This window comes from Dinoponera quadriceps, unplaced genomic scaffold (genome assembly GCF_001313825.1).
Source record: "Dinoponera quadriceps isolate SergipeBrazil2010 unplaced genomic scaffold, ASM131382v1 scaffold654, whole genome shotgun sequence".
NCBI lineage: Eukaryota > Metazoa > Arthropoda > Insecta > Hymenoptera > Formicidae > Dinoponera > Dinoponera quadriceps.
Genome location: NW_014554745.1, coordinates 82,861 through 101,708, shown reverse-complemented (window position 1 = coordinate 101,708; position 18,848 = coordinate 82,861). Strand labels below are relative to the sequence as shown.

The window sequence follows — 18,848 nt, the reverse complement described above, 5'->3', positions numbered from 1 at the left end:
GAGAGGGGGGGGGGGAGAAATCCGAAAAATCAGGGCCCCCGTGGCTCACGCGGTGCTGCGAAGAATTGACCCTTATTCGCGCGAGTTCGTGTCACGGCCGTCCCGAAGGCAGGGAGCAGCATATCTCACGCGCCAGATAGCGGAATGTTGTTCATCAGTCACACCGAAATCTGGCTGGGCCATCGAAAAATGCGGCACGACGAAAGAGCTTGCTTATCGTGCGACGTGATCGATCGTCCAGATGCTTTATAAGCTACGTTAATAAATTTACATCCCGCGCAATTTGTCATGGCGATGGGAAAAAGAAAGACCTTGACAACCTGTCTTATCTAAAAGACGTAAATGACATAATGGCCGGCGCTGACGCGCCGTGGAATAAAAAGTATGGCGAGGAAATTACGGCGATCGCGTCTCACTGATTCAATTGGGAATTAATTCACGTGGAGTCGCGCGACACGTCACGTGGGAACGGAGGAATGAAGGATCGCTCGTACGATGAACGCGCCGTTGAAATTCATTATTGAGTGTGCACCGCGAACAGATCGTGTCCTCCCGTGTAGGAATCGATTGCATTCGGCCACTGAAGGGTACTGAGGTGAGCCGATACTTTAGTACTGAACGTTTCAATAAACGACACAAGGAAGCACGACAAATCAGTGCTGAATGTTCATAAGTATGATTTATGATATACAGCTTAGACACTGTGGCGAGAGAGTATTTATATTTACAGACTGAATATATTTCTACTCGGACGCTGTTTGCGAAAAATCGAAACACTAAGCGGTTATTTCCTACTTGAGCCGATAATCGAGTTTAGTTGCCGATTTGATTCGATCTCGCGACGAATCCGCGAGGATCGCGCAAGACTCACAGTTCGAAGCGTTTCACGCTCATCTCCTTTGCGCTCACTGGAGCCGACTGTCGTCGTTGTCGCGGAATTCCTCGATCGGCATTTTTCAGAGGCGCGCGAACTCCGGTTCCCACGCACGAGGGCGAAATTCCGCGAAGCGCCGCATCTTGGCGGGTTTTGCATCCTCGCGAGGGAATGGGAGTCACGGTGGATGCACGACGGGCTTACCTCAAGCCTGTGCCGATAAGGTCCGCGACCCGCTGCAACTTCGTGCATTGAATCACCGGCTTCGCCTCTAGCCCACTTAACGTTACTACCTGTAATCGCTGCAACCAGGCGGCGATACTCACCGAGGCTGCGAGAGGTTGAACGACGCGAAAATAAACATTCTTCTCGAGATTGCCACTCGTTGATTGATCATGAACTATACGATACGGAGAAAATGCCTGCGTGTGTGTGTGTTTTTTTTAATCGTCCATTATTATTATCATTATCCCTCCCACTGTCTCTTCCTTTTTTCTCTCTTGAAATTAATATTCCCTGTTACTGGCGTTACCGAGGAAAAACGCCCGCGATTCGTGAAAAAGTAATTCTCCGTTGCCGCTAAATCCGCTAAATTTGCTGAGCGTATTTTTTTCGGAGTAAGTACGCGCGCGCGCGTCGCTGTTTTCAGCGTCTGCCGTGTGTACTTAAACCCACCTGGAAACACGCTATGCAAATTGCGAGGAATCGTGGGTGACATTGGGAATCGAAGGTTCAATGAGAGAGAGAGAGAGAGAGAGAGAGAAAGTGGGAGAGGAGGGAGTGGTGTGCGGAAAATAAATGATTGCTTCTCAGGCTCTTGGCTCATGATGTGACGTAGTTACGGTTGTTCTAACGGTTCCCATTTTGCAACGGGCTCTCTAAGCGTTCATCGTCATGTTCACACGATGGCAGACGGACGACGAGCGACGGTCTCGTCACGGATATCGCCCGAGTATCACTCGTGCTCTTCGCGGCCTGTACGTATCTCTTTTCCTCCCTCTCTCTCTCTCTCTCCTTCTTTTTCTCTTGTTTCACTTCGCTTCTTTTTGGCGAACGATGCACACGAGCGAGCGTGCGCACGACTGCGCGGCACATTTGCAATTTAATTTCCAAGCACACACACACATCTGTCCCGTTCGTGTCCCCCCCTCCTCCACCCTCGTCTCGATTGAGTTACAACGGACAATTAACGAGAGACCTACGTCCGTTATCGTGATTATTTCGCGAGGCGAAGAGCGCATGTAGACACATGTAGATAAGCAAGGTAGGGAAACATCGGTGAGGAGCAGAGCGAGAGAAAAACTCCCGATCGCGACTTCCCTCCTCCTTTTTTGCGTACCGAAGAAGACGAGCGGCGTTAATTAAAATGTCAACCGGTCCTATATGAGAATCACACCGCAGGGTGAGACATCCGCGCGCGCGACGGGCGTACTCTAAAACACACGGGTGTGAAAAACGAGCGCCGCTAAATTACACCTCCGTTCCGCTCCGTAGACGCGGCGATCGGCGTCGACTTTTTTTCCACGCGGCGCGCTTGCCCGCTTTCAATGACACGCTCGTTGTACGGGATTAACAGTTATTAGCGCCTATCAAGTGGCTCTCACTTTCCAACGTCGCTTATGCTTTTCCCTTCGCACGTTCAACCAGCCGGACGATGCATCAGCTGGAAAGTACGTTCGTCGCCGTTATGAGAGAGAGATCCAAGGCGTCGTATCGGGGACGATCGCGTTAGGCTGTGAGAAACGTGCGGATGCACTTGGCATGCTCGATTCGCGCGTCAAGGCACCGGGGACGACGTACATCAGGCTGATGCTCGCTTAATTGTAGCATCTTTCCCGCGGATGACTATTAGCCGTCGAGACCGGCGTCGATCGGCCGCGCCGGCGACTGTAGCCGAGATGTATTGTGCAAGTGTGCGTACTATGTAGGAGTACCTTGGGTACGGGCGATATGCCTTTCACATAACTGTGAGTAAATGCCAGGCCGCAGCGCGCAGCTCTCTGTGCTCCACCTCCCAGATGAGACCTATCCTATCTCTATCCCGAGTCGAGCAATAACTTGTTCTCGAGATGCTCCGCCACAAGTTGAAAAAAGCGCGATTCTGACCCATATAGCTTAGCGCAGATCTCGAAACTCGCCGTAGTGTCGTCGTCGTCTGCTCGCGCATCGCAGATGGCGATGATTCGATGGTTCCGTGAGTGATCGCGAAATTATACTCCGTCGTTATCGGGGATTTCATAACGAGGAGTGGGTTATTAGCGTGACAAGAGAGCGACTTGAGATCTCGATGAAGCATCGCTCGTACCGAGACCTCTCTCTCTCTCTCTCTTTATGTACTAATGGAAGCGTTAATATAATGGACGTCGATGGAAGGAGACTCCGTTTAATTCTCCGCGTCACGTATAACGTGCAACAGGCTGTTATTGTGACAAGTTTAATGCAAAAGCCAGACATGAAATGTCGATTGCAACGAGGTTTTATTATATTAGTAGTAACCATAAGTAATCAATTATTTTCAAGACTCTTAATCTTATCAGATTCTACTTGAGCTGTATATAAAAATAATGAAGGAAAGGTATCGATACACCATTTTGTTATCAGGTTCTAAAGTTTTGTTGAAGATATAAAATTAAAGTTTATGTGCAAATCAACAACATTTCTCTCTATCAAAATACATAATAGTCTTATGAAAATCATTACATGTTTCTTTGCAGATAATTATGTTTTAAGATATTTGACGCTTCTAGAAACTAGGCGTCAAAACCGACATACCTTTGATATCTATAGAAAGTTATCAAAAAAATAAGAGCGCTGGCAAATAGAAACTCCAATTACTGCACATAGCAGACGAAATTCATGTTCTGTTCGACCGAGTTCAGTATTTTACAGCCGAGAAACACGGATATGCCGGTTTATCACACATATGTCAGTTTTGATTTCCTTCTACATATACAGCACTTTCTAGTGCCCTAGTAGCACATTTAATTGGCGTTACATTGGCTCAACATTGGCTAATGTTGGCCAATATAACGCTAATGAAATGTACTATATAGATAAGATATTCAATTATTATTATTTATTATTGATAAGAAGCTCAAGTTTTCTCTGTAGACTCTTAAATGCGTTTTATTTCGAGATACCTGATTGCTGAGTAGCCTTATTAATCGTCAAGATTTTTCCGGACAATTTCCGGAGACTTGTACGAAATGGCACGCGTCAGGCCGAAGAAATTCGCGAAGAAGATCGCCTTACACTTTATGAGTGAAAGTTTATCTCGGCTCGTTCGATTTATCTTAACGAATAAATGCTAACGGAAAAACGTCAACGCGCTGTGCACACCGAGAGTGTCGGCACGACGGTTACAACGACGATGGCGCATCACGAAGTCGCATAACTTGGCGCTATGCAACCACCGACGTGGCGCTGTACCTTCATGAATCCTCGAGATCTTTAGGTCTTCCTCTGCGTGTGTGTATTCAAAGAAATCACAACGACCGTGCGATGGGAGATCCACGCTCGTGGATCGACTTCGCGTGATCCGAGCGCGCGTATCTTAACCCTTTTAGTGCCGAGCAAAAGTATCGTACCTATGCGAAGAATACCCAGCCGATTTGACGAATTTGCTAAGGTTTGGGAAAAAGCTCATAAAAACCAAACTAAAAATGATATTTACAAAATTCAAAAAGCAGCATATTACGAAATAAAGAAAAAATTAAGTAATGTCAATTGTATTTCAATATTTGTGGAAAATCATACGAATAACGTCAATATAAAACATGATGAAAAATATAGAAACAAGTTTCTCTTCTACAAACAATATTTGCACATAAGAGTAATCATCGTTTGATCACAGTTTTATGTAGATCACGTAGTATAAATATTACATTTTCAATCATTTTTAACAAAATAACTAATATCGGACCTGAGAACGAAACCGTGTCGAGTTTCTACCTTATCGCTCCAGTGTATACAGAGCCTCGGCACCAACCAGCATAGAATATAATAAAAAGTTGAAACAATTTTTTAAATTCTTTTGCAATGAAATTAGACCGTTTATAACGTTATATAAATTTATTTTGAGATAGAGCTTTCTCGCAATGCGAATAGTAAGACGCCCTCAGATACGCGACGATATATCGTCGTTGGCACTTTTCGCAAGTGTTGCGAACGACGATATGTCGGCACTAAAAGAGTTAACATCTCGTCGCGTGATACGTTCGGCCGAAATTATGGCGCACCGTCACCGTGTTCGCAATTACATCGGTGGCAAAAAAGAAATGTCATGAGCGTCAAAATTAAGGATGTATTGTCTATTGGTGCTGTATTTTCATTGGCGCATCAAGAAGGCCTTTCATAAATTTAATATTTATTAAACAAAATATTACGTTCTTATATATTTATTTCATTATCTAAATAATATGTGTTAATTTGAAGCGAGGTTGAGGTAGACATACATATACAATATTACAAATTATACAATATTACAAATTCCGAAAATATCTTATTTTTTTTTTATTAATGCTATATTTAAACAGACATCACAATATATTGAACCTTGAGCTTCGAACCTGTCGCTGGATATAACAGCTGTCACATACATGTAGATTAGGTCACTCTGAATAAAAAATCATTTCCACTTTGCAAGTAACACGCAATTTTTTGAGTTATTGATTAAAGAAGCCTCTATGTACGACTATTTTAAATAATTAATAACTCGAAATTTTGCGTGATTTGCAAAATAGTAGAGGATTTTTCTATTCAGTTTAACCTGTTCTACCTGCGCACAGCCGTTTTGTCAAAACTTTCCGAACCATTTTTTCGGACATCCTGTAAATTTCGAATTTTATTATAAGTTATGAACTTTACATTGCTATATTTTCAAAAATTGTTAATAATTCTGAAATTTGTGTATGATATTAATATTTAATATTATAGTACTTTTTTATTAATGTCTTATTTTTAGTTTAGAAGATATTAAAAGTAGAAATTAAAAATATACTACGTTAATTTCATGGAATAGATGTAAAAAGTGTAATTTTTTGTTAAAAATATCTCAGTTTTTGAATAGTCCATCTTTCTCTAATTGCACGAGCAATGAATTAGATAATATTTCAGTGTATACACAATGCAAATTTCGTTGAATTCTTATCAAACTCATTTCACCTTACAATCCCATTTAAAGTAAAATAACTCTTGATTCAGTCTCTGAATTACTGTCAAACTTTTGATGCCACTTTGAAACGTAATGTAGATCAATTTGAAATTTTTTCGTAAGTTTTTCATTATTTTGAATTATAGACAATACTTAAGATCGTCGTACAGCCGTGGTTGAAAAGCTGCTTCGAGATCCCGTTCGCCGGCGCACCGCGAACGAGCGTCGAGTGAATATCCAAGTGTTTTAAAATGCAACCGGCGTCAGCATCAGATTTACATTTGCATTATAGGACCGGCTTAGATCGCCGTCGCGTGGCCGTCAGACAGAAATGTACACGTTCTACATTCGAAATGCCAAGATCATTGCGTCGCGGTGACGTTGACCTGTTTCGGACGATCAGCCGGCAATCGACAGCGGTGAACGTTTCATGTCGACTGATGAGTGGCGGATGACACTGAGGCAAGTTTGCGACGTACTTGGGCCGCGTCGGAACCGCAATAAGACGGATAAAAATAATATTATGAATATGACGGTTGAATCTGGGAGAATTCTTCTTCTTTGTGCTTAGATACCGCGGAGAGTTTTGCGTTTCATCTCAACACATTGCTAACCGCACTGCGAGTTGCATTTTATCAGGTTCTGAAAAACATTCGTAAACGGTAACAAACTGGGGCTAGATGTCACACGGGTTAATTGTCATGAAACTCATATCAAATTAAATAAAGGAGCATGTCCTTCTCTATAACGTAGGTTGCTGGTATCGTGTTGGTTGGGTGTACGAAATGGCTTATGGTTAACGCATTGCGTGCGGTGCTTAACAATACTTAAAAGATTGGGAGTGCTAAGTTTTTTCTCGTCTCTATTTTCATTGTCTCATTGGTTTTGGAATCTCTGAATTACTCTATAATCATAAAAAATATTGTAGTTACACCTGATTTTTCCTGGATTTAATTAACCGTTATTGCAACACAGTTTCTTTTATTCAAAAGTTTTGGTTGATCGGTCGATCAACGCTCATCAGGAAAAGAATAGATCCACCTGATCAGTTGGCCAAACGTTGTTGTTAACGATAATTCATTGATAAGTTCCGAGCTGATTCATCGTCCGACCGAGGAGATCCCGACGACCATTAGTTGCAGCTTTTCCGTGTCAAGCATTAAAGATTCATATTCTTATACTATTCATATCGAGGTGACTTTCTGCATATGTTGACGTCACTTGACGTCAGCCTGCATAATATACGGCTAATAACGTGTTGAAATTTTCTTTATGACACTTGCGCAACGTAAACGTCACCTTTCTGACAAAGCTTTCATTAAATATAGAATCGGACATCCTGTTATAGATTTACCTCGAGCGCCGCTTCAATGGCGCGCGCGAAGGCCGACCATATAACGCACCCACAGGCTTCTATTAAGCAAGAGAGGCGCAAGAGAAAAAAAAATAGGAAGCAATAATTGATCATTACCGCGCCAGCCGTTTTAATTAATTCTTTCGGTTACGCGCCTCGCGATTACCCCGGAGGAGGACGATTATTAAAACATCCTGTCGCGCGCAACCACATAAGGATACCCAGAGAAATGATCCCGCTATCGTGCCGCGCTTGTCCTTCCAACGTCACGATCGTCTGACACGCGTCTACCGCGAACGAACCGCACTTTGTCCGGACCGAAAGAGCCGAGCGCGCGTGAGATCGCGTAAAGAAAGGAAAAGGGGGGAAAAAAGGGTTAAAAATTCTCGAGGCGACGCGCGGGGTGGCGAGCGAGCGAGAGAGAGAGAGAGAGAGCGGGATGTCCTCTACCGTTTCCGAGAACGTTGGGGGGAGCCAGCCCCGGTCGGCGTCCTTGCGTGAACACACGTCGAATGCGCGTGTGTCCATGTCTCAATTAAATTCCGCTTGAAGACTGACATACTTGCGATATTCGTAGATAGGCGAAATAAGCGACGGAACATGCGCCCGCGGGTCCTCCGTTTTAAATCTGCCGAACGAAATTTTATAGCGGACAACTCAAAAGAGAGAGAGAAAGGGAACGTGTTTTTCCGCTCACGTTCGTAGCTGAGGTGGGATTTTTGCGGAAGAGAGATCGACGGGACGTGACGCGCCAAATGTGGCGGCAATCATCGCGGAACTAACATTTCCCGACGGGGGCGAAGCAGCGTGACATGAAAAAACGCTCGTCGGAATGCGCAAGCAACTGATCAACTGAGGGACTTTGAACACAAAAAAAAACAAAAGTGCCAACGGCGGTTTCGCTACAGACAAATTTTTCTCCGTGTGGAGTTACTTTTTCACCGTTGAAGAAATCTCCGGTGGTTTTAAATTTGGATTTTCCTGCCCACTAAAATGTTTTTCTCAAAATATAATCAATTCCGATATTTTTGAAACATTATATGAATTTAAGATTTGTGTGCAATTGATTCAACACTTACAAACAAACGTCTGTTTGTGCAAAGGAAATGTTATATTTAGCCAATTATATTTCCTACTTCCAGCAAATATTTGCCAACGAGTATCGGAATAGCCATTTCACTTGAATCAAATATAAATTTGTTGATAATACTATTATTTAATATAATAACTTAATTAGTAATATAATTATTTATATTACTTGTGTAACAAGGGGATTTATTTTCTGCAAGGAAATTACGTCTGCTCGAAGTCTCGTAAATCACCGCAGATCGGGACGAAATAACGGCCGTGCGGGATTCCGCGCATGGACTATTGTGCGTGATAAAACATACGCGCGATTGCAGGTAAAATACATTGGTATCTCGCGCGCGCACAAACGTATGGACTTTCGCGGTGTATTTAAATACCGCTTTATAAAGAATCGGCCGCGGTACACATTTTATAGAGGAATAAACTCTCTCGACTTTAGGCTCGTTTCTTAGTGGGCCGTAGGTGCGAGCGCGCCGAGCCTTTCACGATCACGAGCGCAATCGTATTTACCTTCAAGCGAGCCACCACTCGCTCTCCGCTCGCATGCACACGCACGGGCGAGCGAGCGAGCCGCATTTATGCCGTGTCGCTGGCTAAACGTCTCTCTTCTTGCTCTGCTTTTCTGATGTAATCGCGCAAGGCCGCGGCGAGAAATCGCTGCGAGCGGAGTTGAGTCCGCTTGTAAAACGTTTAGATTAACTAATTCCCCGTGATAGCCACGGCGACATCGTCCGTGCCACTCGACATTGCCGCGTTCATTCTCGATCGCTCTGTCGTCGCGCTGTGATTTCCGAATGCCGGAAACGTCGCGTCACGCCAATAAGGAACGAAGCGGTCGGTAAATTCGATCTTTCTAAATGTCAAACTCGGCAAGCGACTTGCGCGTAACATTGAGAAAGTGCGAAATCGCTCTTAATATTTAGCGGGAACAACAAGTGACTGATCGCGACTTTAAAACATTTCGAGTATTACGTTGACGGGTAAAATTTCTACACGGGAGAAATAATTCAGTTCTTGTGACAAAACAGAGACAGGATGAAAACTCGAGCGAATGTAACGAAAAAATGAAAGCTCAAGGCAACAAGAAGCGATATCTCTGATTATAGCGGATCTCTGATTGAAAACGGTAATATAATATAAGTGACCAATATATCGACTATTTACCTATATTCGCCACATTTTGCGGAGCCAGTTTTATACACAGGTCACCCTGTTTTTAATCACACACACACTTGACCGCGTCTGTACGCAAGCCGCCTCTCGCTTCCTCCGGTAATTGCCGCTCCGTCGTCGTCGTTGCGGAGGATCGACAAGGGCTGCAAGTCGATGGCAAGCTACTTCCCGCGCACCGGCCAGCACAATAATCGTTTATCGCTTCATTCGCCGGCCATTATAAGCAAGCACCGTCGGTAATAACGTCTCCCGCTGCGATCATATATCGTCCTGCCAGAGTTACACCGCCGCGGATATCGAAGGCGAACGATTTATTAACCCCTCTGTATCGGCTCGGTTCCGCGACGCGATACCGTATATCCCGAGTAATTACTTGATGAGTCTATAATGCAGCGTAATCAACCCGTCACGAAGGGGACCGTAGCGAAAAAGCCCGTCCCCGTCCTCCCCCCGTCGTTATCGTCGTCATCGTCGATGATGAATGCGAATTCCTTCATTATTCAATCGATTATTAAACCGATTTTGTTTACAACCGCGTGCGCACACCGTGAGATGACGCGTGGTCTCTCCTTGGCTTGATAAAATACGAGGTGCGTTTTTTTCCCCCTTTTGGTTCCTGCCTGGAATTCCCTTACGTACCTCGCACGTAATATCCATATTTAATATCTCATTACTAGCGGACTCGCGCGAGCGTTTTGGTTCTTTTTCACGCCGAGCTCCCGAATATAGCCCTAATTGTATCATACTGCATATACGGATAATAATTCCGACGAGACCGCATTCAACGATCACCGAGTTCGTCGAGAAATTAATGACACGGACGAGAAGAAAGACGGTACGTTCCTGCGGACAAAGAGGAGTTTTCTACTCCTTCTGCGAGTCATTCGGTTTGTTCGTGTTGCTCGCGCTTTTCGCGCTCGATCTCCTGTTTTTTCCAGCGTCCGAATATGCGCCCGTTTCTCGTTCTAAGTACGAAAAGTGTGAAAAGCAACAAGCCTCTTGTGTCAGGACCTTGCATGTTTTAACGTCGATTTACATTTACCTGCCGATTTAGATCGGCCGTATCTACCCTCCATATTTGAGCCGAAGCGAGCTTTTTTCACGATTGTAAAATTTGATTGGTTCTGAGAAATTTTCAGAAAAAACTGCCATTGTGAGTGAGAGCCTCGGACCTTTATTTGTACGTATATTTATTATTAAAAATAGCAACAAAGTATTAAACGTTTCAGCTACTTGTTACCAGGCCTCTTCATAATTAATCTCGAATGGTAAATTTTTTCTAATTTCACGAGTAATAAATTAGAAAATATTTCAATGTATATGCAGGGCAAGTTTCATCGAATTTTTATTCAAACTCATTTCGACCTTACGACCTCCTTTAAAATGGAATCACTGTCAAACTTTTGGTGTCACTTTTAAATGTAATGTAGATCAGTATGTAATTTTTTCATAATTTTTTTCATTATTTTAATTTATGGATGATACATAAAGACGAATGTTATTGTTGAATAGTACTTTTCTCACGCAATCGACCGCAATTTCCGAACTTTCTCCTTCAGAGGCGACGCCTCACGTATCGGACGCAAGCGAAAGAATGTGACTCTCCGATATTTCTTGCGAATCGATTTGCGAACTGGCAAGAGAAGAAAAAAAAAGAAAAAAAGGAAGAAATGTCACGTGCGACGTTGCAAATATAAAGACGGAGAATTTATGCACGTTGCAGCGTCATTCGCGCGTCTATCGACGAGGCGCGGGCCGATACCGAGATTCGCGCCGGGCGCCACGCATGAGAATCCAAACACACGCCCACGCATGAGGAAGTCATTAGGATGATGTATCTGATACGAGGTGCCGTGAGTCGACTGAATGACTTTCGAATGATTTCCATACGCGGCGGCCCGTCGTTTACTTTCTTAAACGGCACGGAACCCCGCCGTGACACTGTCGAATCACTCGACCTCGTGTGCGATTATCCAATATCAAAGGAAGAATGCGTGCGAATGTGTTTCGCCTATGTCTCGGACGCGTTACAACGGGGGATCTGATCACACTGTGACCTGCTCTGAGAACAGAATCGCTGCGACGTTTGGGTTCGCGGCGAGATCGCTGTGCACAAGCATACCGGCGACTTTGTTTCGATTAATGCACGGATTTTCAGAAAACAAGTGTTTTCGTTTGAATAAGATTAAAGTATTCGATTGTTAACTAAATTAATTTTTCCAGAATTTACGCAGAAAGAACAGTTTGGAAAGAAAACAGGTTGAATTAACTTGAAATCAGACGCGTTTTCATTGGAGGAAACGGAATTTCTGGTTATAAGAATCGAATATGACTCATAATGAACCAAGAATTCTATTTCCTTCAATCAAAACGCGTTTGGTTTGTCTACTTCAGATAAATTCAATCAAATTATTTTTTCTGTGTAAATAATCTATATACGAAGACAATTGAACAGTTCAAGACCTGATAATGGAAGACTGTATTTTTCTCTTTGCAATTATTTTTATTTCTTAATTTCTGACGTTCCTGAATTTCAATATATTTTATTCGGCGATATTCTAGTGCCTTTATTCTATCCTGAAAGGCCGATACTTCAAGTTTCTCAAAATAGCCATTTGTCGTAGCTTTCAAGCTCATTATTTGAGAAAAATTGCTCCCCACCGAGAAATTCTTTAAGGTTTGGAAATAAAATGAAGTCAGATGGAACGAAATCTGGCGAATTAAGCAGATGCGAATCGTACTTAATTTTCTGTTATCGAAACTACACTTGTATGAGTACGTGCATTATTAACGTACATTATTTTACGTGTATTTTAATGTCAAAAATAAATAATTACCACACTTAATTACTAAAAATCTTGATTATTAGAAATTAGAAACATTCTGCGATATTCGAAATAAAAGTTTGTGACACGCTAACAGCAGCTAATCAGCCGATAATACAATTTCATGCGATTTCCACAATGTTCGTGGCTCGTGAGCTGTCGCAACTATACATATTACGGGTATTTCGTGCGGGACGCTTTTTCCGAGTTTGCACAACGGCTTAGTTAAAAATGTCGCGGTTCCTTTAAGAGAGTCGCCCGGCGTGTCGCGCTTATAAAACGCGCGAATGCGTTCGCCCGCGTCTCGTTACATAATTTGTTTAGCAGCGTAGTGTGGGAGGGTCGGGGCATTTATATTACTCGCGGCTCGGTACAAAATTACGCCACTGTGTCTATTGTGTAAACATTGTCGACGTATGCAGTCTAGTTAAAGCTTTCGCTCGATGGACATTGAAAACTGACCCTGACTCTCCTTCCAATAAAATGCGCGATAAATTTGCAGATATTTGATATTGATCGAAGAATACGTTTGACGGAAGAATATATGTCAAACAGATAAACGATGTTGAATAAATTCTCCATCAATAACGTGGAAATCATTCCGATCGAATCAAAACTAAGGCACTAAACTTGAGTTCTTCCTCTAGTTTTCGAGAAGACTTCGTACCATTTGATTTTTTTCATATTTTATCACAATTATTTATCTAACGCGGGAAACTGGTTGATAGAAGTCGATATTATTGTTTGAGAGATATTATCCTGTTCATTGTATTTTTAATAGGCGGGAGAAAATATTAAGTCGGTAGAATTTCCAACAGCGCGCGTTAATACACATCCAAGCATTATATTCTCTCACAGACGTATTGACAATATTATTATCATAATATTATCATATATAATAGTATTATAATCCGTGCTTTGTCTCCTAAAGATCCGTAAGTTCTTTCTTCTTCTTTAGTTAGACCACGTATTTCACATTTAATATTTGAATCAAAAAGATTTATTTATTCATTTATTTATTTATATACGGGAAATATCCCTTTTGTACAGTAGATTGGGCAATTTACGTATCTCGAGATTTTGCAGTTGTGCGGATAATAAAAGAAGAAGCAAAATGACATCGCGCAGTCAGAGAAGTGTGAATACAATAGATTTATTACAATTTCATCCGCACTGTTGGGAATTCATTTGACTCAACAGCATTTTCTTCCGTATCATACAAATCAAGATGATCCGAATGGCAAATTCGTAATAAAATGTACGTTATCTGTATAAATGCGACAGGAAACAGATGTTTATCGCACCGAAGCGGCGAGAACTGCATGTAAGGTTACTTTGTAACCTTAACGCATACTACTTCGAAATCGTACATTGATTCGCAGCTTTTAACCGCCTTAGTAATCCTTTAGTGAATCGCTTAATCGCCTTGGTAATCGCTTAAAAATCTGTCTCGTTTATCGTGATCTCCGAAATTAGCCGCAATAATGAGTGCTCGCTGGAGCGTTGATTTACGGGAAGGCGCCTCGAAATGTAAAATCGCGGGGTCATCTAGCGGTAAAGGAACACGGCATATAATAATAACCGTGCATAAAATAAAAGAAAGGCAGAAAGAGGAACACAGCGAGGGAGCGAACGCCAATCGAGTCCGCGATGAGTCGTAAACCTCCGATCATTATTTTCGGATTAAGGAATTTAAAGAGCGACGGCCGCGTACTACACTTAATACGCGCGTATTTCAGTGAATATACATTATAACGCGTCTCGGCATAATTTAATTACGCACAGTCAGCGCTCAAGCAATCCACGGACTAACTGCGAACTCGGACGGTTTCTCCATCCGAATGGCGTATCCTCTCATTTGCTTAAGTTGGTCTCAAACTATATTCTTAGAAATCCTTTTAAATTTAATAAGCTCTATATTATTTATTGCGGTATAATACTTATCGACACTTCTGTGAACTTAGAAAGCGATTGACTATTCGGAAGCTGAGATATTCGCAACTGAAAATATCATTTTCTATACGTGTTCCTTGAAGTTATATGTATAATGTCCTATTTTTAACTTCTATTTTTTTAATTTTTTCCAAACCATATTTAGGACTTTAGTCAAAAACTACATGGAAAGCGACAGGTTCGCAGTTCAAGGTTCGATATACTGATGCCTGTCATCAGGTACAACTGTCATATATTTGTAAATTTGCTCATTTTAAACAAAAAAATCCTTTGCCATTTTGCAAATAATTACGTAAATTTTGTATTTAATTTTCGTCAATTTTCATATTACGTATTTTCGAGTTACAGTAGTTATTAAAAATGCCTCTATTCATGACCATTTTCAATAATTAATAACTCAAAATTTTGCGTGATTATTTGCAAAATGGCAGAGGACTTTTTTTTTTGTTTATATTGATCTAAACTACAAGTATATGACGGATAGGCTTGCCTTAGAGTTTCTGTATACCGCTTTTTATTATGTGTGCAAATCTCAGTTGACTTATTAATAAAGCATTAATAAGAAAAAGAAAAAAATAATTGTTATCTTCTTCAGCGTTAGTAATATTATGCATAATTTTGTCCTAATTTCGCTCAAAATTAACACTAATTACTCAAATAGTTAAATAAAGTTATAGGAAAATATTGTTTCCTCCGTAAATAATAAACTTGTGAAGGGCCGTCTTAATATCGCCATTGAAAACTCGGCACACGGGCCAACTACTTTAAGCTCCTCTTTATCGCACGACTCGGCCGAGCTTTTAAAAAATCAGTTTGCCCGATATTCAATAATATATCGTATATTCGCGTTAAGCGAACATCCGGCGCAATCTCGATATCGCATGGAAATCTATGAATGATACGTCCGGGCGAACGCAGCTCGCGCTGCAAAGGACACACGCGCGCATTTGCATAAATAATGCGCCGTAAATATAAGTTACAGATAGGTTCGACCCGCGCGCGTTATCCCGTACGGATCTTGACGATAGAGATTCCGCGTTTCCTCCGTCGTAATTTAAGAAATAAGCGCCGAGAAGCGTGAGAACGTACGCGTAATTCCGTGTTATTATCTGGGGATACTCCGGACTGTCGTGCAAAAATGTATCTTAGGTACGAGGGGGATAATTTCGACACCGATAAAGACTGCATCGGACAGCCGAGCGCGAAGAATGTCCCGTTAAGTGTGAGAGGTTGCACAAAATTGCGCGATATTACGTGTAAAATTGAGTGCGATAAAACGCGAGCGTGGCTCTTTCTTTCGGTAGGATCTTCCCGGCAAAGGAGGCATATGTCAGTTTTATCGCGGCTTATGTCCGCCGAGCACCCTGCGCAATATACACTCGCGGATTTATACGTACACCTCGCGCATCAACGGCAACCTTGATCGACTTCTTTCATGGATTCCTCAGAACCTGATTTGCTCACGTCGTTTTCTTCGCATACAATTCGCGTACGATCCTCCGATCACATGCTTCACGTTGATATTCAGAATCGCATATGAAGAGAAATCCGAAAAACAGAGACACGCGTTTCTAACCGATCGAGAGCGCGACCGACGAATGCGGCGTCCATTCATGCAGCACGAATACTTTATCTTGTTTTATCTCTGCTCGCTGATTAGAATCCATTAATACGATTATTAAGTTATCTCGCGCGCGAATGAAAGTTACAAGTGGACGGAAAGCATCTAGAACTGGTAAATCGAATACATTATTATGTGTTTTGTTATGATTGTATCATTCGCAAGATCTTGGATGTTAGATATAACTTTGCATCTTTAGATAGACTTTAGACTTAGTCTTTAAACAAAACCAATTTTTTCAGTTTATTTTAATGGAGAGAGGGGTACACATTACCACCCTTTGTTCCCCTTCGGTTCATTATTCAAGGCAAGCGGGAGGCTATAATATCATTTTCTCCTCTAATAACATATTTCTGTGCATTTCCGTCGTTTTTCAGTCGATTGAAAATAAGATTTAGTAGACACTCACGAAAGGATTTCATTGAAAACACATCGAAACGAGGGCGAAGGCATTAACTCGCCGACTTCCGCCCACCTGCGTCTGCTCAAATCCGTGATTCTTTCGCGATGACGAGATCGTCTTTTAAGACGAGCCGCACCTGCATATTGTTTATAACTTGTCCGGTAACATCGGATAAATCCTCTCAGCCAACGTCGTCACGAACATCTTTACGTTCGTCGCTCCGTTACCCACGCGAATTCCTACGTTCGTTATTAAGTCGTGTCGTCAATGTCATGGAAACATATTCGCGGTATACGATCGTATCGTCGAGTTGATCTCATTGACTTCGTTTCAGGTACCTTCGTCTTCGAGCAGCGTTCTGGGCTTTAATTAATCCTACGCACGAATGTATTTGGATAATCAAAGAAGGGAACGAAATCATTGTTTTTCGCAGTCGTCCTCACAAATTATACACGTAAAAATTTGTAAGCGACCTCGGTATTATGAAACTTTAAGTAACATTCTCTTATATTTCTAAAAAACGTGAGACTCTTCTGATATTATTCAAGTAGTCGTATTAAAAGCAGAAATTATGATACATTTGCAGATATATAAAGCACTTGAAGCAAATAATATACACTTGAATGTAATATGTATTTTTTTTAATACATATAAGACGTTCCTCTAACGTTTTAACGATCAATCGACTTTAAATGCAGAATTTGTCAGAAGGCTGGGACTAGAATTAGCTGATAACTTTATTATACTATCCGTTTCCACTGTGTCAAGTTACCCTCCAATTATCGCTCACTCATGGCTCATAGATTTTCAATGACTCAGCACCGAATGCGTTCTCCGCGACTTCCAGCGTCTGTAATCCAGGGTAAACGTTCGCCTCAGATGCTGGAAGAGGACAAGCAGGAGGAGGAGATAATACATTTGTGTGATATATGGAAGAGCGAAAAGTAATCAATACGGAGAAATAACGACTTTGTTAGGGCGCAGCGGAATCATTCCATCTCTTACGTCGGCACGACCGAACAAATTACTCCCGATACAGTTCACACCGTCGATATAGCTCAATTTATCGCGAACCGACTCGAGGGAAGAAAAAAAAATCAACATTGTCCGCAATAAGAGCAACTTGGCGCGCACGGCGCATAATTGATTGTGGACGTCGACGTCTCGCGATATAAACTTCGCGCTCCTCGGTAATGAGAATATCTCTGAAAAGAAGCAAGCGCGATAAATAACGGCGAGGAAGAGAGAAGGGAAGAGTGAGAGAGAAAGAAAGGGGAAGAATAAAATCTGATACCGGCGGGCACGCGAGTACACACGCGGTGGTCGCGACGGTCGTCTAATTTAGCCACGCTAAAGAGGTCATTAATCATCGCGCGTATTAAGAGGTCCCATCACTCTTTAAACGACGATGTCGCGTGGGATGCATCGATTACGAGAATACGCTCGACCGGGTGCGTGAGCGCGCTGTACGTAGCAAACATGCGAATGACTCGGCTCGAATGACCTCACTCGAGGTGTCCGCATGACAGTGTTCTCCTTTCAACAGGAAACCGTTCTCTATTCGCGCACGCACGAGCCTCTTAACATCTCGCCGGGGTCGCCATTATAAATCGACCGGTATTAATCCTATGCATATTTATAATTCGCACGCGTTTCACGGCGCTGGCCGATTTATGGGAACGCGCACGAGCCGAAGACAGTGTGATTAATCCCGATACGCGCACCAAACACACACCGAGGGAGAGACGCATCGCGCTCGGACATCGATAATCGTCCCGGGGGGAATATTAATCTCCCTGTAAAGAATTAACTGCCGCGGCCCGACCGTTTAACACGTCGCCCGTGGGCCAACCGCCTTTTTATTCGGCGCACGTACATACCACGTCGACGCGCGTCGAATTGAACTTTAACCCGAGGGACCGGAATCCTTCGGTTTTACAGTTCGCCCGTTTGTCGACGGCTCGCGGCCGATAATATATTGTCTCGGCAAATTGCCGGCGCGCGAGAGCGAGGGAATTGCTGAAACGCTGACGCGCCGCCGGTGCTGTGAATTTTTCGCTGCTTTAATTTATAGGACACCTCGCGAGAGGAAATAATGGAAAATTGAATTCCTTCGAGGTGATCCCCCCTCCTTGAAGGCCGGGCGGGAAGGCCGATAGCGAAACGATCCCGGGCGATCGGAACGTTTGTCTTTCGGTCGGTAATACGTGTTCGACGACGAGTGAGGAAAGAGCGTCATTTATACAAGTCCCGACTAGAAATTCACCCCATGGTCGGGATCTTACTCATATTTAATATAAAATTTCAGCCGAGGGTCGAGAGATATTGGTCGACCCGGTCGATGAAATTTTATAAAATAACACACTGGGATGATACACTAATATCTAATCATTATAATCTTACG

General features: G+C 42.6%; 1 protein-coding gene and 1 long non-coding RNA gene across 2 annotated transcripts in view; one reads left to right on the top strand and one right to left on the bottom strand.

Annotated features, from left to right (window-relative positions):
* LOC106741252 overlaps positions 1 to 9,808 on the bottom strand; it is a 55,981-nt gene extending 46,173 nt beyond the window's left edge. Inside the window, exon 1 of the long non-coding RNA XR_001374162.1 lies at positions 9,634 to 9,808. This is a non-coding gene — a long non-coding RNA (uncharacterized LOC106741252). The remainder of the gene's footprint in view (positions 1 to 9,633) is intronic.
* LOC106741251 overlaps positions 1 to 18,848 on the top strand; it is a 57,411-nt gene that overhangs the window by 25,021 nt on the left and 13,542 nt on the right. The gene's annotated exons all lie outside the window — the stretch shown is intronic.